General features: G+C 43.5%; 1 long non-coding RNA gene and 1 other non-coding gene across 2 annotated transcripts; both read right to left on the bottom strand.

The window, feature by feature from the left end:
• Positions 1–18,260: 18,260 nt before the first annotated feature.
• Positions 18,261–19,900, bottom strand: LOC149982023 (uncharacterized). The gene is made up of 2 exons (XR_016482441.1): positions 19,646–19,900; positions 18,261–19,509 (listed from the first exon to the last, which is right to left on the bottom strand). It is a non-coding gene; the product is annotated as an uncharacterized LOC149982023 (long non-coding RNA).
• trnap-ugg (transfer RNA proline (anticodon UGG)) lies at positions 18,564–18,635 on the bottom strand. The gene has a single exon. It is a non-coding gene; the product is annotated as a tRNA-Pro (tRNA).
• Positions 19,901–25,521: the final 5,621 nt, after the last annotated feature.

The raw sequence follows: 25,521 nt of genomic DNA, 5'->3' as shown, positions 1-25,521 counted from the left end.
ATATGATATGTTACGAATTTGCGAAATGTACAAAATGTTATAAAATGGGAAAATGTACAATGTATTATGAATTTCCAAAACATATGATATGTTCAGAATTCTAACTAGGTGGCTAAGGTTAGCTATGCTAAGGGTTAGGCTTAAGGTTAGGGTTAAGTTTAGGAATTAGGTTAAAGCTTAGGTTAAGTTTAGGGGAAGGGTTATCTAACATGCTACGTAGTTGCAAAGTAGCTAAAAAGTAGTAAGTAGTTGAAAAGGTGCTAATTAGCTAAAATGCAAAAGTTGTCCATGAAGAGATTTGAACTCGCAACCTTTAGGTTGCTAGACATTCGCGTTATATGCCCACCCAACATACCACCCTACTTTTTGCATTAAGTAACCACCTGTCTTATGTAACCATAGCAAAACGTGACATACTGTATCATAGTTATGAATGTGTCTCTGTCTGCCATATGGATGCATTATATGATACACCTGTCACACCCTGATCTGTTTCACCAGTCCTTGTGATTGTCTCAACCCCCTCCAGGTGTCGCTTATTTTTCCTAGTGTATTTATCCCTGTGTTTCCTGTCTCTCTGTGCCAGTTGGTCTTGTATGTTTTTAAGTCAACCAGTGTGTTTTCCTGTGCTCATTTTCTATTCTCTTTTTGCTAGTCCTCCCGGTTTTGACCCTTGCCTGTTTTCTGGGCTCCATTCCCGCCTGCCTGACCATTCTGCCCGCCCTGACCTCGAGCCTGTCTGCCCTTCGGTACCTCCTGGAGTCTGAACTGGTTTTGACCTTTTGCCTGTACACAACCATTATTTTGCCTGTACAAGACCATTCTTTTGCCTAACCATTTTTGGATTTATTAAACTTCAAAGACTCCAACCATCTGCCTCCTGTGTTTGCATCTGGGTCTTGCCTTGTGTCTTTATAGTACAAACTGGCCATGACAGACCCAGCAGACTTGGACCAGCTCCGCCACGCTGTCTCCCTGCATTGGGAGACATGAGGAGCTGTTACAGGACTTTCTGGAAGGGCTCCGTTCCTTGACGGAACACCACAACCAAGAGTTTAAGGCTATAATGGAGCAAATCAGGGAGTTAGCTCAGAGGCAGCCTGCCACCTCTGAGAAACCAACCAGTAACCTTTTCCCTATTTGTGGTGAGTTTGTACAGACTACCCCGGGCTCCCCGAGAACCCCACTTACCTCCTCTGGAGCGATATTCTGGGGATCCTGGTACCTGCCAGGGTTTTCCTTTTCAGTGCTCTCTTATTTTTGAGCTTCAGCCATCTTCGTTTCCTTCAGACCGATCGAAGATAGGGTATATTATCACTCTAATGCCGGGAAGGGCGCTGTCCTGGGCTACGGCAGTTTGGGAGCAACAATCCGCTATTTGTTGTCATCTGGAGGATTTCATGGCAAAGGTGAGGAAGGTATTCGAGTCTCCGGTATCCGGGAGAGAGGCGGCCAGTAAACTTCTTGAATTACGTCAAAACTCCTGTAGTGTGGCAGACTACGTGGCTAATTTTCACACGTTGGCCGCCGAGAGTGCCTGGAATCCGGAGTTTCTTTTCGATACCTTTCTTTGTGGATTATCTGAGGTGGTAAAAGATCAGCTAGCTGCTCGGGAATTGCCGGAGGACCTCGACTCCCTCATCGCCCTAACCATTAGAATTGTTGTGAGAGGAGGTCTGTCCTCGGGCACACTCGTTCATCTGCTATGGCTCGCTCACCTTCAAAGGAATCCGGAAGTTCCCGAAGGCAGTTTTTCAGAGAAGATCCGAAGCCACCCGAGTTCCCTCGTGAATCATCAACAACGGGTGAGTTGGATACTCCTGAACCTATGCAATTGGGAAGAGCTAGGTTATCGGTTGGGGAATGCTCACTTAGGCTGAGTTCTAACTGTTGTCTGTGCTGTGGAGGGGAAGGACATTATATAGCTACCTGCCCTGTAAGGAATCCCTGGTCTCTGGTGGGTACAAGTACTCTGGTGAGCCAGACTGGGAGTTCCTTTTTTTTGTGCTTTTGCTGTGGGTTGACCAATCTAAGTCTCTCCGAGTGCTCATTGACTCTGGGGCTGATGAAAGTTTTATGGATGCTACGAGCCCATTCCAGGACCCGGTTCACATGGATGCTAGGGCTCAATAGGTGGAGTCATCCATAGTACTGTGCCCGTTCATATACGGGTTTCAGGTAACCACAGTGAGACCATACAGTTCCTCCTCATTGCATCTCCCCATGTTCCTGTTGTTTTGGTATTTTCCTGGCTCCAAAAACACAACCCTGTTATTGACTGGACCACAAGCTCCATGCTGGGTTGGAGCCCATTTTGCCATTCCCACTGTCTTCAAGCAGCACAGCTTTCCCCGAGATGTCTTCCACAGGACGTTAGCAAGGCTTGGGATGTTTCTGCCATTCCCACTGAATACCATGACCTCCTTGGAGTTTTCAGTAAGGCACGTGCTACTTCCCCCTTAACGTCCTTATGACTGTGCCATTGATCTTCTCCCAGGCACCACACCACCTCGGGGTCAGCTATATTCTCTATCTGGTCTGGAGACCAAGGCTATGGAGGAGTACATAGAGGAGTCTCTGGCTACTGGGGCTGTCTGTCCGTCTGCATCTCCTGCTGGCGCAGGGTTTTTCTTTGTGGCGTCTGTGCATTGACTACCGGGGACTGAATGACATTACTGTTAAAAATTGTTACCCCCCCTACCACTCTTCTCCTCGACTTTTGAACCTCTCCAGGGGGCCACACATCCAGCGGACATTATGAGTACCAGGTCATGCCGTTTGGACTCACCAACACCCCAGCTGTCTTCCAGGCTTTGGTAAACTGTGTTCTCCGGGACATGCTAAACCGTTATGTGTTCGTCTACCTTGACGACATCCTGTTTTTTTTCTCGGTCTGCCCAAGAACATGTTCTTCATGTTAGGCAGGTCCTTCAGCGCCTCCTGGAGAACCAATTGTTTGTGAAAGCCAAGAAGTGTAAGTTCCACCGCTCTTCTATCGTCTTTCTGGGATATGTCATTGCTGAGGGTAATGTCCAGATGGACCCTGGAAAGGTGAAAGCAGTGGTGGATTGGCTTCAACCTACGTCCAGGGTGCAGTTGCAATGTTTCCTAGGTTTGGAAAGCTTCTACCGCCATTTAATTCAGGGTTACAACACCCTGGCGGCCTCCCTCTCGGCACTCACCTCTCCCAAAGTACCGTTCACATGGTCTTCAGCTGTCGACAAAGCCTTTGTGGACCTGAAGCATCGGTTCAGAACAGTACCCATCCTCATCCATCAGGACCCCTCGCGTCAATTTGTGGTCGAGGTTGATGCTTCTGATGTTGGAGTGGGGGCCATCCTATCCCAGCAATCTGCCCAGGACCATAAGCTTCATCCCTGTGCCTTCCTGTCCTATCGTCTCAATCCTGCAGAGAGGAACTACGACGTAGGCAACCGAGACCTCCTGGTGGTCAAGATGGCGTTGGAAGAGTGGAGGCACTGTCTGGAAGGAGCAGAACAGCCATTCTTGGTCTGGACCGACCATTAAAATGTGGAATATCTCCGTACAGCCAAGCATCATAACTTCAGGCAGGCGCGGTGGGCTCTTTTTGTTTACTAGATTCAACTTCACAATTTCCTACCGCCCAGGGTCCAAAAATTTGAAGTCTGACGCTCTCTCCCACCATTATCCCCACCTCATGCCTTGCAGCCACAGTGGGTTGGGGTATTGAGACCCTGGTTTACAAGGCACAGCGCTCCCAGCCTGGACCTGAAGGGGGCCCGGCTAACCGTCTGTTTGTCCCCAACTCAGTCCGGTCCCGGGGCCTGGAATGGGCTCAGTCCTCCAAGCTAACCTGTCATCCAAGTTCCCGCAGTACCCTGGCATCCCTCCGAAAACGTTTCTGGTGGCCCACAATGGTTCCTGACGTCTCTGCCTTTGTCGCCGCATGCAAGGTGTGCGCCCAGAACAAGACTCCACGGCAAGCTCCTTCTGGCCTTCTTCAGCCACTAACGGTCCCTCATCATCCCTGGTCTCATATGTCTCTGGACTTTGTCACTGGGCTTCCCCTGTCTGATGGCATCACCTTCATTCTGACAGTAGTGGATTGGTTCTCTAAGGCCGCTCATTTAATCGCTCTCCCCAAACTTCCCTCTGCCAAGGAAACGGCCCAGCTCATGGTACAGCAAGTCTTCTGGATCCATGGACTCCCAGTGGATATGGTTTCCAGCCGGGGTCCTCAATTCTCATCTCAGTTTTGGAAGGCGTTCTGCACCCTTATGGGGGCGTCGGCCAGCCTATCCTCCAGATTCCATCCCCAATTGAACGGCCATTCTTTTGCCTACCCCTTTTTGGATTTATTAAACTTCAGACTCTTCCTATCTGCCTCCTGTGTCTGCATCTGGGTCTCGCCTTGTGCCCTTATACACCGAGAGCAAATGGCGCCAAAAGAGCTGAAAACAGAACTCTGAGATACAGTGGGGCAAAAAAGTATTTAGTCAGCCACCAATTGTGCAAGTTCTCCCACTTAAAAAAATGAGAGAGGCCTGTAATTTTCATCATAGGTACACTTTGACTATGACAGACAACATGAGAAAATCACATTTTAGGATTTTTAATGAATTTATTTGCAAATGATGGTGGAAAATAAGTATTTAGGGAAAAAAATACAATGCTGGGGGAAAAGGCCAAATAAAAAGATACAGACAATGCCTTCATCAAACAACACCATTTCACGATGCATCAGTGACATGGCAGGATATGTTTTCAAGCAATTACTGCTTTGCATACAAGCCAGTGAATTCTATGCGTTACAGCTGGAGAGTCAACAGACGTGGCGGGCCTGGCACAGCTCCTGGTATATGTCCGTTACGTTTATGGGGGGTCAATTAAGGAAGACATCCTCTTCTGCAAACCAGGACAACAGGAGAGGATATTTTAAAAGTATTGGACAGCTTTGTGACATCAAATGGACTTTGGTGGTCAAGATGTATCTGTACTGATGGCGCAAAAGCCATGATAGGGAGACATAATGGAGTGGTAACGCGCGTGCAAGCAGTTAGTCCCGAGGCTACTTGGGTACACTGCAGCATCCACCGAGAAGCTCTTGCTGCCAAGTGAATGCCTGACAGCTTGAAAGACATTTTGGACACTACAGTGAAAATGGTTAACTTTGTTCAAGCAAGGCCCCTTATCCTACCTCATTTGCACACACTGTATATAGACTTTTTCAATTGTATTATTGACTGAATGTTTTTTTTATTCCATGTGTAACTCTGTGTTGTTGTTTGTGTCGCACTGCTTTGCTTTATCTTGGCCAGGTCACAGTTGTAAATGAGAACTTGTTCTCAACTAGCCTACCAGGTTAAATAAAGGTGAAATAAAAAAATTTAAAAAAAGATTCAGATCAAATTTTATGACCAATTTATGCAGAAATCCAGGTAATTCCAAAGGGTTCACATACTTTTTCTTGCCACTGTATAAAAGTGATTCCAGCAGAACTACAGTAATCTTTTAGCCAGATGTGTAATGCCAGTAGGCTGCTGAATCATTCACACACGTGGCCCAATTATGGTACTGGACCTGAAATGATTGGCCTCACTGTCTGATGAGGGTGGGAGCTCTGAGGATCTGAACCTGAGGTAGCAGCCACCGGAGAGGGAGATAGAACAGAGGACAAAGCCACAGGTACCTCCAGATCCGATCTTGAATGGGAAGCCAAGAAGGAGGAAGGCGCCGGAACCTCTGGATCCAGGGCGGCAAAGCCGTTTCTGGTCTGTGTCAGGTCCAGGCTTAACATCTCTAAGGACACCCCCATTGCCAGAGTAAGCGTTATTTGATTTCCACGGCGAGTGACATATCTCCATGGCTGGTTGGTTGGGTCAAGAACGGCTCCGTTCTCCAGGGAAGGGGGAGACCCTTTCAGGGATGAATCCCTGCTGAGCACCGGCCAGTCGGCTGTGGCGAGCTGACACGTCGGCAACACTTCCTCCAGACCAGAGCGTGGTCCGCCTACTGGGGTGGAAGAACAATAAAAAGTAGGCCGACGTGGATTCCCCAGTAGCTATTGTAGGTTTGCTACTTGCTTGCTAAGAGTAGCCACTTCACCCCTGTAGTCCTCCGCAAGGAAGCAGTTGCTACATTGAAAGTCAGCGTGGTCCACATTATCCCCGAACAAAGCAAAGTGAGACCGCCGAGCCAACTAGGCTAGCTGGGTATCCATGTCTCTCCATCATTATATCATCATATAATCTGGCAGAATCCCGGGACAGAAAACAGAGCTCACATTAACTAAGCCCAACAGAGCCGCAGGATCCAAAATAAAATAAACTTTTATTTTATAGAATAAAAGAAACACTTTCACCTTTACAAAAAAACAATAAACCGAGATCTCTCGTTCAGCTTTCAGCGTTCAAAAACAAACATACGTTGCGCTCAGATGACCTCAGACAAAGGTTTGATTCTGTAACTCACACATGCAAGTGAAAGTTGCGCCCCTGTCCAGATCACTTGATTGACATATGATTTGCAACTGGTTGCATGCATCCACCGCCATATCTTCTTCAGAACTGTGGCCTCTTTCCCCTTCAACTCTCTTCACTGCCTCCACATAGGACATTTGCTGTACAGCCACGATCCTTGACACCTCAACCCTTTTCACCCTGACAGCGCACTCCCCACCACAGTTGCAACATTTTACATTCACAGACTCTTCAATAACATATTAATTTTGTCTGCAAACACTTGACAAACTTTTTACACTTCTTGCATTGCATCGGGTTTTGCACAGAATGCTCTTACGGCGTATCTTACATATCCAACCTTTACACACGGTGGTAGATCATCTTCATTAAACATCAATAATACAGATCAACTTTGCTCCTTTTTTCCCATTCTCCATAGGGGTCAAGCGACATGCATTAACTACCCCTGGAATGTTTTGCCTAAGATATTGATTATCAATCTCTAACGGAATGCCAGAGGTATCACCTTTTACCTTTGCCCTGCTCCGAAAATCAAAGCTGTCCACTTCAAGGGTCGATAACTTCGCGCCACAATGCACACTCCTTTTGCTCTTTAGATACACATGATAAAACACCATACCACTCCTGGTTACTTTGACTGCATCCACTTTTCCCAACGCCTTCTCCACCATCCGTGTGACTTTAAAATGGTTTCCCAAATGAACATCCTTATCCAAAAAACATACTCCATACAGCTACGATTCATCAGACTCATTTTCCACAACAAATACCTGTTTTTGTTCCATTCTTTGACTTCACTGTTGTCCAATCATCTTTCACACTAACTGTACTCGAGACGCTTTCATCTTCAAGCAACACTTCTGCTTTCGCCTTCTCAACTTCCTCCTGTCAAGCGCACGCTACAGCTCCACCAGAGCCTATCGTTTCCAATGGGAGCAAATTAATCGTAGTGGACAAAACAAGTAAAGAGGTGGGCAGAGCCCAGCATGAGCTAGTGAGATCCTATTGGCGCGTTCTAGCATTTATTTGCACATTTCCGTTAGGGAACTCCTATGTGAAGTGGGCGTGTGCAGTAACTCAATTTGCCTTTGCACTCCTCGAAACAATGCCATTTTTTGAAACTTTAGCAAAGAGTGAAGTCTACAAAACGCAGTCCACTCTGTGTATTACAGATACTAGTTTTGGAAAAAGAGAACGGTATATGGCGATCAAATGTTTCGTTGATGAGAAAATGTGCAGAATGTCAGCCAAAATCCATCTCGCTCCATCTTCTCACACTGCTGGCCAATGGGCTTCCTCTCATCACCATATTTGGTAGTGAGTGGAAACGCCAACCGGATGCTTCACATTTATACATCCGGTGAAATATCTGGCTCATTGTTCTATTTCTGGCAGAGCTGTTGTGAAGTGTTCTTCTTCTTCTTTGGTGCCATGGCGATTTTGTTTGTGCATGCCGCCACCTACTGTGCGGCAGTGTGCGGTCAATCACTTTACATTTTGTGATACAAAATTTAAAAAGTAGGGGATAGGAAAAAAATTGCACCACCAACTAACCCTACACCATATACCACTATTTGAGTGTGAAAAACCCAACGGTGTTGCAGTTCTTGACACAAACCGGTGCGCCTGTCACCTGCTACCAAACCCTGTTCAAAGGCACTTAAATATTTTGTCTTGCCCACACCCTCTGAATGGCACACATACACAATCCTTGTCTCAATTATCGCAAGGCTTAAAAATCCTTCGTTAACCTGTTTCCTCCCCTTCATCTACACTGATTGAAGTGGATTTAACAAGTGACATCAACAAAGGATCATAGCTTTCCCCTGGATTCTCCTGGTCAATCTAGTGTCCAGATCATGGAAAGAGCAGGTGTTCATAATGTTCTGTACACTCAGTGTATAAAGGCAACTTTTTTCATTTGTCGTGTTTTATTGAACCTGAGCATTAAAAGAATACAAAGGGATTCATTTCACAAATAAACAGTAAACAGAAGCTACAGTATGTAAGAGTGAGAATTATGTCCACAGTTACATAAAGTGTATTTACCCTTGTTACCCATACTGTCATCATAACAATAATAATGCATTTAAATTGAAGCAGAAATAATAGACACTAAACTGATCGAAAACTACCAATGAACAGTACTCCATAGTAATACTGCGTTCACATGCTAGTCGGGAACTAGGAAACTCACAAATGTTCGACTTGCTAACTGATGATTGTAGTTCTACACTTGCCACATTCAATGAATTAGCAAATCAGACATTTCTGAGGACCCTAGTTCCGATTAGAATGTTGTAACAGTTTCAACTTGAGGTTATTGTTTGTTAGGGGTGCCAGGTAGGTTGTGCCTACCAGAGAAAATATTGATTTCTCCTTTTTGTTTGTGAGGGAATGAGTCCCGTCTGGTCCGTCAAGTCAAAACCAATGCAAAGTACTCATGTAAAAGTCAGTATAGAAATACAATTTTCATAAACCTTTAAAACATTGGAAATAACTTCAAAATCACTGTTCTTTTGCGTTTGTTGTATTATCACAATAATCACACAATCAATATAATAACAACAACAGCCCCAAAATAATAACAACCTTGGTTCACTGGTAAGTGTCCCATACCTAAAAATAAAATTAAAATCCAGCCCGGGATAATTTAAAAAATTCAGGCCGGTAAATCAGTGCAGCGAACCCAAGTCACCTCAGTCACAAAATTGTCCTTCCATAATGTGATGCATGAAACCGGTCTCAATCAGCACAATAAGACTGCAATAAACTCCAGCTCCACAAACAATAAAGAGTATCGGATATCTCAGTAATCTTCAACTACAACTGAACACATAAACCAACACGGTATAAATCACACTAAAACAAATGAAATACCATATGCAAAAAAGTTGGAGTCAGTCGGTCAGTCAGACAATCAAATCCGCCAACAGATCTCCAGCGGAGAAAGGCCACGGAAAACAGAGGGAGACCAACATAGGTCGGTAGTCCAACAATAGTAGATACGATACTGGTTGATCTTGCGCAGTGGTGATTTTAGCATGTAAATCTTGGTAGGGCAAGAAAAAAAATGCGGGATGCATGCCAACAAAGCCACTACACAACTCAACACTAAACAATATATTAATTGCACTAAAACGGTGACTAAAACGGGCCTCCATAAAGCTGTCCCTGCAGCAGTCCCAACAGTTTACCACTGCTACACCTGGCTATCAGCGGAGCCTTGTCTGGCACCAAAACAGTTCATTCAGCCTCATTTACTATCTTTAAAAAAAACATAGCTGATATGGCTGACTTGCTTAAACAAATGTGGTTTCTAATGACAATCGAGATGTACAAACTATGGCATAAGGGGACGACAAGCGGATTAAAGGCAATCCGCATGTACAGTAAACTTGATAACAAGTGTCTTTGATTGAAATCCAGCCTTAGGGCTCAATTCAATCCGTATTGCCAAAGTTCAGCACTATAAAGATTGAATTTTAAAGGGAATGTTCCCGCATTCACGGTAAACGCTGTATGTCGGCTCAAATTGGCAATGTGGATTGAATCGAGCCCTTAGTGACATAATCTGCTTTAATGTCTTTAAGAATCTAGTGGGCGGTATTATTGCAGCTAATTGCTCATAGCATGCATTGCCAGTAGGCCTTCCCTTTCTGGGGACTGATCTGTAAAAAAAGATCTGGCCTGTAAAAAAATATAACTAAAAAATTCAAAGACCTTCCATAAAAATGGTAAGTACCTCTTAATCATTGACAAAACCCATACATGATCTTCTTGATCAGGTGTTGGGTCATTGTTGTTGGATCTAGCTGATGTCCTGTTGCTGTCATGCGGCTGCGTATCTGTTGGTGTAGGCCTAGCTCTTTTTCGTCTCTGAACTGCCTTTTTCTCTTGCATTAAATTGTTTGCCATTTTGAACAGCTCAGAGCTGTAATATTCGCCATTGTTTTCTGCTACAATCTCATCTATTCTCTCTAGTAGATTCCTGACCTGCTGTTTGTTGGTCGCAGCTTCGTTGTTAAAGACACAGTACCTGCCACCACACATCTCAACCATTTGTTTTAGATACTCGTTTGCCTGTATTTTTTCTTCGATTGGTTGGTTTTTGAGTTCATCACCATGAGTGAAAAGAACCATTGCATATTTCCTAGCATCAGCATCAAATACCTTTTCAAGTAGACGAAGCATGTCAGCGTCATTGCTTGTTACCCTCCCAATCTCAAAAACAAAGACAAAGGCATGTGACCCTGGTGCAGAGAGCACAAAACCCTTCACCATCTCATGAAATACATGCTCAGCAGAGTGTCTCTCATCAGAAAGACCAGGTGTATCTATCACAGTAACTTCCCTTCCTGCTACCGTTGCTGTTTTGGCCTCACTATGTGTGGTTACGGAGCCAAAGCCACAGTCAGACTTAAACTGTTCAGACACTCTCAGATCCAGAATGTTGTTCCCTGATGCACTCTTCCCAACTCCACTTCTACCCAGCAACACGATTCTTCTGTCTTCTGTGTTTTCTGGGACACCTGTTGGATAACCATAGACACCCATGAAAAATACCCTTACTATAGATATAAGACGGTCAGCTTACCATTTGGTATGCACCCATGGACCTAGGTGTTGATAAACATGTAACTTTCTCTGGAAAATATGTACCCTACATTAATCTTAGGTTCTAATTGCCTTGTGGTTTATCATATCAATCACTATTTTTCAGTTAACAAAAGGTCCCAAACAGTCAAAATCATGCTTTTCATGAAATTGGATGATATTTGTATGAAACCAGATCAAAGTCAGACAAATGACTGTTGCTTCTAAATTGACAAAGTTTGATAAAAAAATGACTGGTCCCCTCCCCCAATGTCAAACGTGGATTTAATGAAATGTAAAGTTTCATCAAGAAAGACCCTTGAGTAAACCTCTTTTGCAAAGACGACCTGCCAAATAATAAGATACTTACTCAATGTCAGGTATCCCGACTTGGTCAGAAGCTCCTCAACCTGATCTTGACTTCCAGTGTCATTGTTGAACACATGGTATTTCGCACCAAATCTCCGAACGACTTTTGGGAGAACACCCTCTTCATCTTCAAAAATGAAATCCTCTATTTTCATACCTTTGAGAGCATCGCCATTTTGTGAACAGAATGTAACTCTTGTCTATTCCTTCATCACCCAAGATCTTCTCCATTTTCTTCACTATTTTCTGATCCTCCTCGGTGAACCTGTCTACCTTGAGTACTACCAGAAACAGACAGGGAATGGATGATTCAAGGGCATGTTGACACTCTGATTTAATTTGCTCTTCTTCAATTTGCTCTTCTTCAGTACTGGGTAATTCCTGGTGTGTCGACCACCCAGATTTGTCTTCCAGAGACTTTATCAGTCTGCTCTGTACATGTTTTTGTCACAGCCTTGAAGCTTAATTTTGATTCAAAAGCTGACCTTAATATGACTCATGGCCCTTCTAGCAGTTTCTATTTAGAACAAAAAGTAAGCAAAAATGCCCACAGTCATCAAGCTAGGTAAGAGATCATTATTAAATATGTTCAAGTGATTGATAAGACTGAACTAGATCAATGATAATTCAATAATCAATATTGTGTTAAACCTGTAACCAATAGCCTAACAAATGAACTGGAGGTCGAAGGATTATGATTTTCCCACGCCGATACTGATACCGATTATTGGAGGACCAAAAAAAATCTGATACCGATTAATTGGCCAATTTTTATATATATTTGTAATGGATCTTGTCCTCCTCTTCTGAGGAGGAGTATCGAGAAGGATCAGAGAACCAATGCGCAGCGTGGTAAGCGTCCACAATGTTTAATCAAACACAACAGAACACTGGAACAAAACAATAAACGTAAATAACCAAACCAGTCCCGTGTGGTAACAAACAGACACGGAAGACAAACACCCACAACTCAAAAGTGAAACCAGGCTACCTAAGTATGATTCTCAATCAGGGACAACGATTGACAGCTGCCTCTGATTGAGAACCATACTAGGCCAACACAGAAATCCCAAATTATAGAAAAACGAACATAGACAACCCACCCAACTCACGCCCTGACCATACTAAAACAAAGACATAACAAAGGAACTAAGGTCAGAACGTGACAATATTTGTAATAATGACATTTACAACAATCCTGAATGAACAATTAACCCTTTTATTTGAACTTAATATAATACATAAATAAAATGTACCTATGATGAACATTACAGGCCTCTCTCATCTTTTTAAGTGGGAGAACTTGCACAATTGGTGGCTGACTAAATACTTTTTTTGCCCCACTGTAGGTGCTTCTTTTGCCATTTCTTGCATAAATAATTTTACCGACACAAAAGATGCCACCTTGTCTAGCGTATTTTGTTTTGTCGACATTTTGAAAGTAAGTTTATCAACAAATTTGCTGTTTCCATCAGGCCATGTACTTCATGTGCGTTAAAAGGTTGGCTGATGGAAACCTGGTTCCTGAAACCCTATAATGACAACATACATTTCACGGATGTGAAAAATCACTCACTACCATTATGTCACATTTGTACACAGTATTAGGGCACTGTTTGTTTTTTTCACCACCAGCAGAGAATGTATTCTGAATTTAGATACTCATCTCATCTGGAGTACTGTGGCCTCCATGGTGCTGAAATGACAACTAAATGCAAGAGGTGTCATGACATGTCTTGGTCTAAGGCACTGCATCTCAGTACTAGAGATGTCACTACCGACACCATGGTTTGAATCCAGGCTTTATCACAACTGGCTGTGATTGGGAGTCCCATAGGGTGGTGCACAATTGACAGGAAACATTGCTAAGGAAAGTGTAACCTTGTTTATATCACCTGCCAAAATAACAGTAAGGCCACATTAGTAGGTGACTGCCACGTCTTTTCAGGTAGCCTACCAAACTTAAACAATTATTACTTATGCCCACACTTTCCACAGTTCTCAAACTGCCCTTAAAAGATGACAGGTTCATAGAAATGCTTAACTGCACCCTCAATTGACATAATATGTGTAATTGTGTCTCACCAGACCCAGCCACCATTCCTATCCCAGTGTAATCAATAATAATCACAGAAATAATTCCATAGTCCTTGATGATTCCATTTATTTTGAAATGCTGGTAAATACTATCCCTTATCTGATCAAATGTATATTTATACTATTTTCCTTGATATTGAAATTACATTGATAGGACGGGGCAAAATGCCTGAATGTCCTGGGGGGGAGCAGATTTGTACACAACACAGAAACATTTATATTAGGATTAAACTTTCTAAAAATCTGGTCCCACGAGGGACACCTTTTTGGGGGGATAAGGGAAATACACCCCTCTTCGGGGGTGCCTCAATAGAAGTGGAAGCCCCTAGTTCATTTGACAAAACCCTAAAAACTCAGAAGGCACTTGAACCAAACAGATTATCACCATGACAGACAGATTATAATTTTTTATATTTTTTTTACCCTGATAGACTTGGTACCAGTGGATCAGAGTTGGGAGTGGAGGGTATAAGGACACTTAAACCAGAGTGGAGGCCTTCTTTATTTGAATCCAGCGCCAACCTAACATGGTTAACTCAAATCTGTACATCAGTGGCACTGCAGGGCCACTTTAAAGACAGAAAAATTGATGCTGGGGCAGAGGTTCTAAAGACGTTATTAAACCAGGGGGGTCAGTGGATCCACAGTAACCCCACAACCACGTTATCTATCTGCTGTGGTGAGTTCAGTTCAGAGCTTCAGACACAGGAGGTGTTGACCATACAGCGAGGCTGATTGCTTCTCCAGAACAGGGTATAAATCCGGTTTGTTTTTCAAGCAGTTTGAAGGAATCAGTGAATGGATTAAAATAACAAAGTGTGTAAACACAAATTCAGGTAGTGTCACGCCCTGACCTTAGTTATCTTTGTTTTCTTTATTATTTTGGTTAGGTCAGGGTGTGACTAGGGTGGGTACGTTAGTTTTGTATTGTCTAGGGTTTTTGTATTCTAGGTGATTTGTATGTCTATGGTGGCCTGATATGGTTCCCAATCAGAGGCAGCTGTTTATCGTTGTCTCTGATTGGGGACCATATTTAGGTAGCCATTTTCCCTTTTGTTTTTTTTTGGGGTACTTGTCTATGTGTAGTTGCCTGTCAGCAATCGTTTATATAGCGTCACATTTTGTTAGTTTGTTCAGTGGACACACACATATGTAAATAGTGCCAGACATGCACTCAAACATGTAAAGTTGGCCTTGCTGTTATGATTTTAGTCATCTTTGATGTCCTTTGTTTTTTTTTGCATGCTTGTTTTCTGTTTTCTTTTGTCTTTTTTCTCATGAGTTCATTGTCTTAGTAGTTAGTGCATTGGGGGGGTTCTTGGGGGTGGGGAATGGAAAACATTTTATTTTTAATATATTTTTTATCTTGGGGGTTTGACTGTGGGAGGGGTCTCGGATGGTCGAGGGACAGCTATGGGGAACTGTGGGGGTATCTTGGAGGATTCTCGTCCCCGTTTTCTTTTGGGGGGGGGGGCTTGTAGGAGATCTATCGACATGCCCTTGAGCAGGGCGTTGATCCTGGATGCTTCTGTGTGTCGCTCTGAATGGGAGTCTGTTGGATGACTGGTGTGGTTGTTGAGTGGCTTCACTGCAAGTATATGGTATGTTTTGGATATTCAATAAAATAAAATACAAATAATATAAAATAAAAAATTATGCTGTCATCCGAAATTATTTATGCTGTATGAGGAAAGCTCTGAGAAATGTAACTACATGATGGCAGTGCTATGTGTCGTTTTCTGTACAGTCTGTTTGTGTAAGTAAGTGTTTGGTGTGACTATGTTCTGTGAGGATGGCATTTCCTCTCTAAAATTCGACAAAACCTTGGGTAATAAGAAACTGCCAGAAGCACAAAATGGCAGACATGATCTGGTTACCATCCGGGCTCTGAAGATACTGGTCCTTCGGGAGTCTATCTTTTTCTTGTTATGTCAAAACTGTCCCCCATTCACTCAGGTAGATTAAGAAGTCACGCTTTTGAGAGAAATTGACAGGTACAAAAGACCTGGGGGAAGAAAGTAAACGAAAGAGAAGAATAAAGAAGTTGGGGTAGCTGTACCTCAGGACACCAAGAACTTTCTATTCGATAAAAGGCAAAAAACAGGTAACCACAGAGTTCAAAAAGTAAACAAGCCCTGCTAATTTTGAGTTAAATACTTGCTGCTCTATTCTGTTATTAACTACTAACAACTGGCATGTACCCCAATGGGCACACACTGGTTGAATCAACGTTGTTTCAAACTAATTTGTCAATGTATTGTGACGTGGAATCAACACGGAATGTACATTGGATTTTGAAAAAAAGTAATCAACCAGTAGACTGCTGTTTTCATCTAATTTCAACCTGCGTTGTAAACATTCGCTTTCACTTGGATTCACCTGGTCAGTCTACGTCATGAAAAGAGCAGGTGTCTTAACGTTTAATGGGTGGTTGAAATTATACTGAATTACATATTTGATTAGATATATTTCATCAGCTTCCAAGCTCATTTGCGTAGACTACCTAAATAACATTAAATAGTTGAAAGTAACTCCTCTAACTATTCTTACACAAGCCGTATGTGAAAGTAAATTCGGAGTGTGGTTGGATTTACATAGGCTACATTGACATCAGATTTGCCTAAAGGACACCATAATTTCAATGTGTAGAGATGTATACTATCATTCATCCATGGTTGATTGGATCTTCGGAGGTTTAGAAGTAGTCACCATTAGCCCTATAAATAGGATGCCATATTCATGATATTAATGGATATTGCATTTTATATATGTTATTTATTCATAATGTTCACTAGTGTACAAAACATTAGGAACACCTACACATGAACGATTGATATGCTGGATTCAAGTCTGCATCTCAACCAAAAAAATCTCAGTTAGGGTTAGCACTTTAAATGCATTTCAAATAAAGTTTGATTTGATTTAATCCTTTTCTTCAACTTTGATTTTTGGTTGAGATGGAGATGTGAATCCAACATATTAATAACTTGTAGATTAAATTTGAAATCAACCAACCATCCTTCATTGGGGTGGCAGGGTAGCCTAGTGGTTAGAGCATTGGACTAGTAACCGGAAGGTCATTGAAAATAAGATATATTGTTCTTAACTGACTTGCCTAGTTAAATAAAGGTAAATATGATCAATAGCTCAATGTGTTCACGTGACAGCTCCGCTGAAACCAACGCAGCTTGTTTCGAAAGCCAAGCAGGGTACATAGAGGCAGGCATTTGGCTGGTAGACTTGTTCTCATTGAAGTTTGTTTCTCCTCATGGCACTGTTCAGGCAGAAATCATTGGAGTGTGGCTTCAGGTTTTATTTCAATATACTTCTTCATTTAGATTGATATCATGACATTGAAACAATGATGTTGATTCAAACATACCATTTTACTATCAACATTGAAACAAGGTCAAATAAAATATTTTTAATGCTGGTGACACTGTCAGTGATTTATTTAGAATTCAAGGCACACTTAACCAGCAGGACTACTACAGCATTCTGCAGTGATTCGCCATCCCATTTGGTTTGTGCATAGTGGGACTCTAACCCAGAAGCTTATAAGAAATCGCGCTATACCTTCAATCAAACAGGCAAAGCGTCAATACAGAACTAAGATTGAATCATATTACACCCGGCTCTTACGCTCGTTGGATGTGGCAGGGCTTGCAAACTATTACAGACTACAAAGGGAAGCACGAGCCTACCAGACGAGCTAAATTACTTCTATGCTCGCTTCGAGGCAAGCAACCCTGAAACATGCATGAGAACACCAGCTGTTCCGGGCGACTGTGTGATCACGATCTCCGCAGCCGGTGTGAGTAAGACCTTTAAACAGGTCAACATTCACAAGGCCGCAGGGCCAGACGTATTACCAGGACTTGTACTCCGAGCATGCGCTGACCAACTGGCAAATGTCTGTCTGAGTCTGTAATACCAACAAGCAGACCACCATAGTCCCTGTGCCCAGGAACACTAAGATAACCTGCCTAAATGACTACTGACCCGTAGCACTCCCCCTGATTCCATAGTAAACACTGAGCAATGATGAACAAGACAGGAGACATGATAAAAGCACTAAGACACGACAGAAAGTCAATCTGAAAACAACCCCCAATAGCATGATTGGAGAAGCATCTAGATTTAGAGCAAGTTGGAGAAGCACACCAAGAAAAATCAATGCACACACTGAGGTTAGTGCTGACAATAACATGACATGTCCTTCTACATTTGCATTGTGTGCTGTTTGGGGTTTTAGGCTGGGTTTCTGTAAAGCATTTTGTGACATCGGCAGATGTAAAATGGGCTTTATAAATACATTTGTTTGATTGATTAGTTGATTGATTGATTGCGTGCTTGCTTGATTGATGTAAGGTGTGAAGGACCAGCAGCAGGCATTTACCAAGCAAAAAGGGAGTAACTGCTCATAGCGTGGAACTGAGAAAAATTGCTTTTTATATACCTTGGTTTCACAGTAACTTTATGCAGTTACTGCTAACATGACCCCCATTTTCTCAAAAACACAATAAAATAGAGGCAGGATATCTGTCCACATAATTAAGCATGTATTTAAGGTTGCAAAAAGGACATGAACTCATTTTCGACCAAATGAGCAGTTACTGCCTTTTTGCTTGGTAGGGCAGATTAGGCCTACTGGTCATTTGTTGAAACTGCACACGATTGCAGTACTGAAGAAGGCCAGAAGAGATCAATATACAGTCATTCATTGGGCTATAATTCAGCAAGTAACCTGTACATTTTTTTAATCAACATTTGCAAATAGGTAAACGTGAGGTTAGATCCAACCCTGTTATTTCTGAGACAAGACATTTTCAAGTGTGATTAGGCCTACTTCCAGTCTTAGAGGTCACGGCTGGCAACATAATTAGTTAAGCCACCTATAAAAACACATTCCAGATCAAGATGCATTCATGGACAGACGATGCGAACGTTAGAGGGAAGAACAGTTTATGATAATTGGCCTTGCTACAACATACCGAAAATGTTGAATAAAATGTGAGGACTACGGTGGCAAAAGACGGGCTCGTCCGGGATTTGAACCCGGGACCTCTCGCACCCAAAGCGAGAATCATACCCCTAGACCAACGAGCCACTTACAACAATTGCCGTTGTCGATATATTACTACCAAGAGCATGACATTGTTTTTCTGGGATGAATTTGTCTTCATCGTTGTTGTCTATACATTTATCCGGATGTTGCCGGTAAATTAATAGCTTGGAAAACACAGACTTTCCTTTTTTAATTATGAAGAAAACCCTGGCTTTACGTACCTCAATTTCACCCAACTTGCCTTAATATCTTGTAAAAAATGTTTTGTACACAAATTCTACCTCCGAAGTTTCACGAGCACTGATGTTGTTGATTAATGTCCTCATTACCTCGAGAAAGCTTGCTACATTGTTACGCTGGCTACAGAAGATGAGATACGTAAATACACCTGAGCAGTGTTCGAATACCCATACGGTATACTACACACTTAATGAGTACATACTATTAGTTCATTTTAGTATACTGTAATCAGATTACCGATACTTTTGAAAAACTAGATGATTACTTTTAAATTCAGAAAGAATGTTTTTGCGAAAAAAAATCTGTGTTTTCGCAATGACATTCAAGTCAGCATATAAAAAAGGCGCACATTTAAGTTTGTTCCACCTCAGCAAGTCTGAACACAAGTCAGAGACCACTATGATGACACACCAAATATGTTTGATGGATCGCGGGAAAAGAGCAGGAATGGGTTTTTGTAGGCTACAGTCCAAGCTATGTCTTCCAATGGTGCGACTGCTGTCGGCATCCAAAGATTATCCAATTTGAAAAAACGCTTGAAGGTAAGTATGACAGTGGTAGTGTAGTCTACGGCGATATTCCTTCCTCTGCCGCCGTGTTTTGGCCAAGTTGAAACCAGCCTCATCCACAAAGATGAATATGTGGAGTGTTTGCCTGGCTTCAATCTCCATGACTCTAAAATAAATCCACAAGGCATCATAAGAGTTAGGCTATTACACTAGTTTACATTATACCTAAAAACATGCCATTGTGTGCCCCTGCCCTGTTGGGTTTTGTTCAAAACCAGTTCTGTATTTTATAGTCATCTTACCTGGACATATTGGTTCCTGAGTTGCTTGACTCATTCCGAGTTCCTCTCAAAGTGTACAACTGCTTCATCCTGACTTGATGTTGTTTCAGGACTCTATAAATAGTTGTTATGCTTACATTGTGAATATTTCCAAATGTGATGTTGTCTACCAACGCTCTGTCCCGAATCTCTGTGAGTTTTATGCCATTGTTTCTGATGACCATATCAACAATTGCAGTTTCCTGCACAGCAGTGAAAATCCTATCTCTCCCGCCTGTGGGAGGTAACCGTTGGGTCAGCAGAAATACAAAAACAATTACACACCAGTGGGTTTGGAGGCTTTGCTCAATTTACTTCTGTAATGTGCAGTTCAGTCAGATGCCCTTGTAGAATGCACATCTTACCTGTTGTTTTGCCAGAAATTCTCACAATAGATGCCACTGTTGAGCGTTGCAAATTTGGCTCCACTCTCAGACCAGCCTCTCTCATTGATATACTATGATTTATTACATGATCAATTATAGTAGCCCTAATCTCATCCTAGACTACAGCTCTTGATCTTCCTCTCAGTCTTCTTCCACCACACATACGTACTCCTCTTCCTCTCCCTCTCCCTCTCCCAGCCACTCTTCTTCCTCTGTCAGCCACTTCTCTATCTCTGGCTGGGTCCATGTTTACATTACAGTACAGCATTATTCCTAAAATGTCTCCTTTTGTATAGATGGTAATGAAATTAAAAGACTAACACCTGGGTAGGTGTTCAGCTACAATGGAAATCAGCTGTGGTTGGTCTAATTGTTTTGATAGTATTTCATTTTTTAGATTTGGAATATATTTCAATACGGTATTACTGTAGAAATGTAGCAAATTGCTGTCTTATTCAATTTGGGTTTCTGTTATTCTGTTAGGTTTTGAACTTAAGTTTAACAGTTTTCAAAAGAGTATGTAAACATGTACAAATTGGCCTGTAGGTACATAGAGTTTTGGTGGTTGTTGTGTCTGAGTGAGAAAAGAATTCATGAAATTTGAAAGATGTAGTCATTGAATGCATTTTGTGCCAAAGCAATGAAAAATGATCCACCGTTTAGCCCACATAGATTGCTGTTGTGCTCACTGTGTGAAGAGTTCTGAAAAAGTGAACAAAGTATTGAGAAATGGGTCCTAGCGATTGTAAAAAAATAAATAAAAAAAAACTGTATTCTGAGAGTGGTTACATTTCTCGAGGCCCATCCCTCATCTTTTTACCAAAACAGAGGTGGTTGGTTGCCCAACCATTTTGTTATTGTTTCATCTGTGAATTTGCCCTTTAAACAGCTGCATATCAAAGTGACACTAACAAAAAGGTAAACGATAGGTCTATAGCAAATGCAGCATATGGCATTCATATTTCACATGTAAATAGCACTTTTCAGTAGTGCTCAAAGCATGCCATTCCATGAGCGCAGCATTTACTTTTCAACTCGAATCAATGAGCCCAATCAGTCCTCCATGACAACAAAGTAGGGCTTTACCCTTTCTGCCTGCCCTGAGCCTGCCTGCTGTCCTGTACCTTTGCCCCACCTGTCCAGATTACTGACCCCTGCCTGCCCTTGACCTGTCTTTTGCCTGCCCCTGTTGGATTAATAAACTGTTGTTAATTTGACGGGTCTGCATCTGGGTCTTACCTTGAAACGTGATAGTACGAACTGGCCATGACTGACCCAGCAGACCCTGGCCATCTGCCCCAAGCCATCTCCTCCCAGGAAGCCACCATCAGTAGGCACGAGGAATTGCTTCGTGGCCTTATGGAGGGGGTCCAAACGTTGGCGTAACACCATGACCAGGCTTTGGACATTTTGCTGGAGTAATTCTGCGGGTTGTCTGGGAGGCAGCCTACCATGGTGGTAACCTCTCAGCCCCTCAGTAACTCAGCAGTTAGCAGCGCAGTCTCATCTGTCACTTCAACTTCTCGGGAGCCCTGCTTACCTCCCCCGGATCACTTCAATGGAGAGACAAGCACATGTCAAGGGTTTCTAGCTCAGTGTGCCCTCGTCTTCAAGCTTCAGCCCTCCTCCTCCTCGGAGGATCGCTCCTCGGATCGCTCCAAGATAGCCTACTTCATCACGCTGATGTCCGGGAGGGCTCTCACCTAGGCTACTGCTGTATGGGAACAACAGCCAGCCATATGCGTTAGTCTGGAGGGTTCGTGGGAGAGGTGAAGAAGGATTTTTTGATGTCCCATTCTCCGGGAGAGAAGTTGCCCTAATTCAGCTTCGGCAGGACTCCCACAGTGTGGCAGGCTATGCAGTGGATTTCCGCACGCTGGCAGCGGAGAGGGCTTGGAACCAGGAAGCGCTGTTTGATATATTCCTTTTTTTATTTATCCGTTATTGTACCAGGTAAGTTGACTGAGAACACGTTCTCATTTGCAGCAACAACCTGGGGAATAGTTACAGGGGAGAGGAGGGGGATTAATGAGCCAATTGCTGCTCGGGAGTTACCTACGGTTCTCGATTCTCTCATTGCGTTGACCATCCGCATTGATGGTCGATTATGGGAACGACGGAGGGAGAGGAAATGTTATTTTCCTCGTATGTCCAGGGATTCCACCTTGCCTCCGAGTCATCCCGGAAGTCCACGACGGTCTCGTTGCCGAGAGAACCCGAGGCTTCCTGACCTCCCCCTGGAGTCGCTGAAGACGGCCGTGTCACCTCTTCCCGAGCCTATGCAACTAGGCAGAGCCGGGCTGTCGCCAGCTGAACGGCAATACAGGATCAACACAAAGAGTTGTCTGTATTGCGGGACTCTTGGTGATTTTTGTGTCCTCTTGTGCTTTAAAAAGACCAGGCTCACCGGTAGGGGCGAGTATTCTGGTGGGCCATATGGATAACTTTTCTGCTTCCCTTGCTCTCAGCCCTTAGAGCTTTTTGGACGCTACCCTGGCTTCTGAGCTGAACATCCCCACTCAGCCCCTTTCTATTCCCATGGATGTTAGAGCGCTGGTCAGATTCCCGTGGTTTTGGGATTCTTCTGGCTCCAGCGATACAATCCCCTCATCTACTGGTCTACGGGTGCCATCATGGGCTGGAGTCTGTTCTGCCTTGCCCATTGTCTGAAGTCAGTGCAACCTGTCCCAGGATGTCTTCCTGGGGACTCGGAAGGTTCCCCGGACCTCTCCACCATCCCCGCGGAGTACCAGGACCTCCGGGAGGTGTTCAGCAAGGCCCGGGCCACTTCGCTTCCGCCGCACCGACCCTATGACTGCGGGTTGATCTTCTCCCTAGCACCACGCCACCCCGGGGATGTCTGTACTCTCTGTCGGGACAGGAGACCAAGGCTATAAAGACCTACATTGGGGACTCCCTAGCTGCAGTATTTATCCGTCCCTCTTCTTCTCCCGCCGGCGCAGGGTTCTTCTTCGTGGAGAAAAAGGACAAGACCCTGCGCCCGTGCATTGACTACCGGGGACTCATTGACATTACTGTTAAGAACCGTTACCCGCTACCACTAATTTCCTCGGCCTTCGAGCTGCTCCAGGGGACCACTGTATTTTCCAAGCTGGATCTACGGAACACCTACCAACTGGTGTGGATACGAGAGGAGGACGATTGGAAGACACCTTCAACACAACCAGCAGCCGCTACAAGTATCTGGTCATGCCTTTTGGCCTCACCAACACCCCTGCTGTGTTCCAGGCTCTGGTAAATGATGTTCTCTGCGACATGTTGAACCGTTTCGTCATGGCGGAGATGTCCGGGGCACCTTCCGAGCCCCTAAGAAGACATACAGTGGGGCAAAAAAGTATTTAGTCATCCACCAATTGTGCAAGTTCTCCCACTTAAAAAGATGAGAGAGGCCTGTAATTGTCATCATAGGTACACTTCAACTATGACATACAAAATGAGAAAAGAAATCCAGAAAATCACATTGTAGGATTTTTAATGAATTTATTTGCAAATTATGGTAGAAAATAAGTATTTGGTCACCTACAAACAAGCAAGATTTCTGGCTCTCACAGACCTGTAACTTCTTCTTTAAGAGGCTCCTCTGTCCTCCACTCGTTACCTGTATTAATGGCACCTGTTTGAACTTGTTATCAGTATAAAAGACACCTGTCCACAACCTCAAACAGTCACACTCCAAACTCCACTATGGCCAAGACCAAAGAGCTGTCAAAGGACACCAGAAACAAAATTGTAGACCTGCACCAGGCTGGGAAGACTGAATCTGCAATAGGTAAGCAGCTTGGTTTGAATAAATCAACTGCGGGAGCAATTATTAGGAAATGGAAGACATACAAGACCACTGATAATCTCCCTCGATCTGGGGCTCCACGCAAGAACTCACCCCGTGGGGTCAAAATGATCACAAGAACGGTGAGAAAAAATTCACAGAACCACACAGGGGGACCTAGTGAATGACCTGCAGAGAGCTGGGACCAAAGTAACAAAGCCTACCATCAGTAACACACTACGCCGCCAGGGACTCAAATCCTGCAGTGCCAGACGTGTCCCCCTGCTTAAGCCAGTACATGTCCAGGCCCGTCTGAAGTTTGCTAGAGCGCATTTGGATGATCCAGAAGAAGATTGGGAGAATGTCATATGGTCAGATGAAACCAAAATATTACTTTTTGGTAAAAACTCAACTCGTCATGTTTGGAGGACAAAGAATGCTGAGTTGCATCCAAAGAACACCATACCTACTGTGAAGCATGGGGGTGGAAACATCATGCTTTGGGGCTGTTTTTCTGCAAAGGGACCAGGACGACTGATCCGTGTAAAGGAAAGAATGAATGGGGCCATGTATCGTGAGATTTTGAGAGAAAACCTCCTTCCATCAGCAAGGGCATTGAAGATGAAACGTGGCTGGGTCTTTCAGCATGACAATGATCCCAAACACACCGCCCGGGCAACGAAGGAGTGGCTTCGTAAGAAGCATTTCAAGGTCCTGGAGTGGCCTAGCCACTCTCCAGATCTCAACCCATAGAAAATCTTTGGAGGGAGTTGAAAGTCTGTGTTGCCCAGCAACAGCCCCAAAACATCACTGCTCTAGAGGAATTCTGCATGGGGGAATGGGCCAAAATTACCAGCAACAGTGTGTGAAAACCTTGTGAAGACTTACAGAAAACGTTTGACCTCTGTCATTGCCAACAAAGGGTATATAACAAAGTATTGAGATAAACTTTTGTAAGTGACCAAATACTTATTTTCCACCATAATTTGCAAATAAATTCATTAAAAATCCTACAATGTGATTTTCAGGATTTTTTTTCTTCTCATTTTGTCTGTCATAGTTGAAGTGTACCTATGATGAAAATTACAGGCCTCTCTCATATTTTTAAGTGGGAGAACTTGCACAATTGGTGGCGGACTAAATACTTTTTTGCCCCACTGTATTTTTAAATAATGGGCTAGTATTATTATTAGTAGGCCCATAATCAATCCTATTAGATATCATCGTTGAAAAACTATACAGTTTTATTCTAACTTTAGGGACCTCTTCAAAATCAGGAGGCTGAAGAAATTTAGCTTGGCACCTAAAACACTCAAACCTTTACAGATGCACAACTGAGAGCATCCTGTCGGGCTGTATCACCGACTGGTACGGCAACTGCACCGCCCTCAACCACAGGGCTCTCTAGAGGGTGGTGCGGTCTGCCCAACGCATCCCCGGGGGCAAACTACCAGCCCTCCAGGACACCTACAGCACCCGATGCCACAGGGAGGCCAAAAAATAATCAAGGACAACAACCACCTGAGCCACTGCCTGTTCACCCTGCTAGAAGGCGAGGTCAGTACAGGTGCATCAAAGCCGGGACCGAGAAACTCAAAAACAGCTCCTATCTCAAGCCCATCAGACTATTAAATAGCCATCCCTAGCACATTAGAGGCTGCTGCACTTTATACATAGACTTGAAA

The sequence above is a fragment of the Oncorhynchus mykiss genome, chromosome 8 (genome assembly GCF_057628025.1).
Source record: "Oncorhynchus mykiss isolate SJ-2025 chromosome 8, ASM5762802v1, whole genome shotgun sequence".
NCBI classification, from domain to species: domain Eukaryota; kingdom Metazoa; phylum Chordata; class Actinopteri; order Salmoniformes; family Salmonidae; genus Oncorhynchus; species Oncorhynchus mykiss.
The sequence above is the reverse complement of the archived record's forward strand: the minus strand, read 5'-3'. Positions and strand labels throughout refer to the sequence as shown.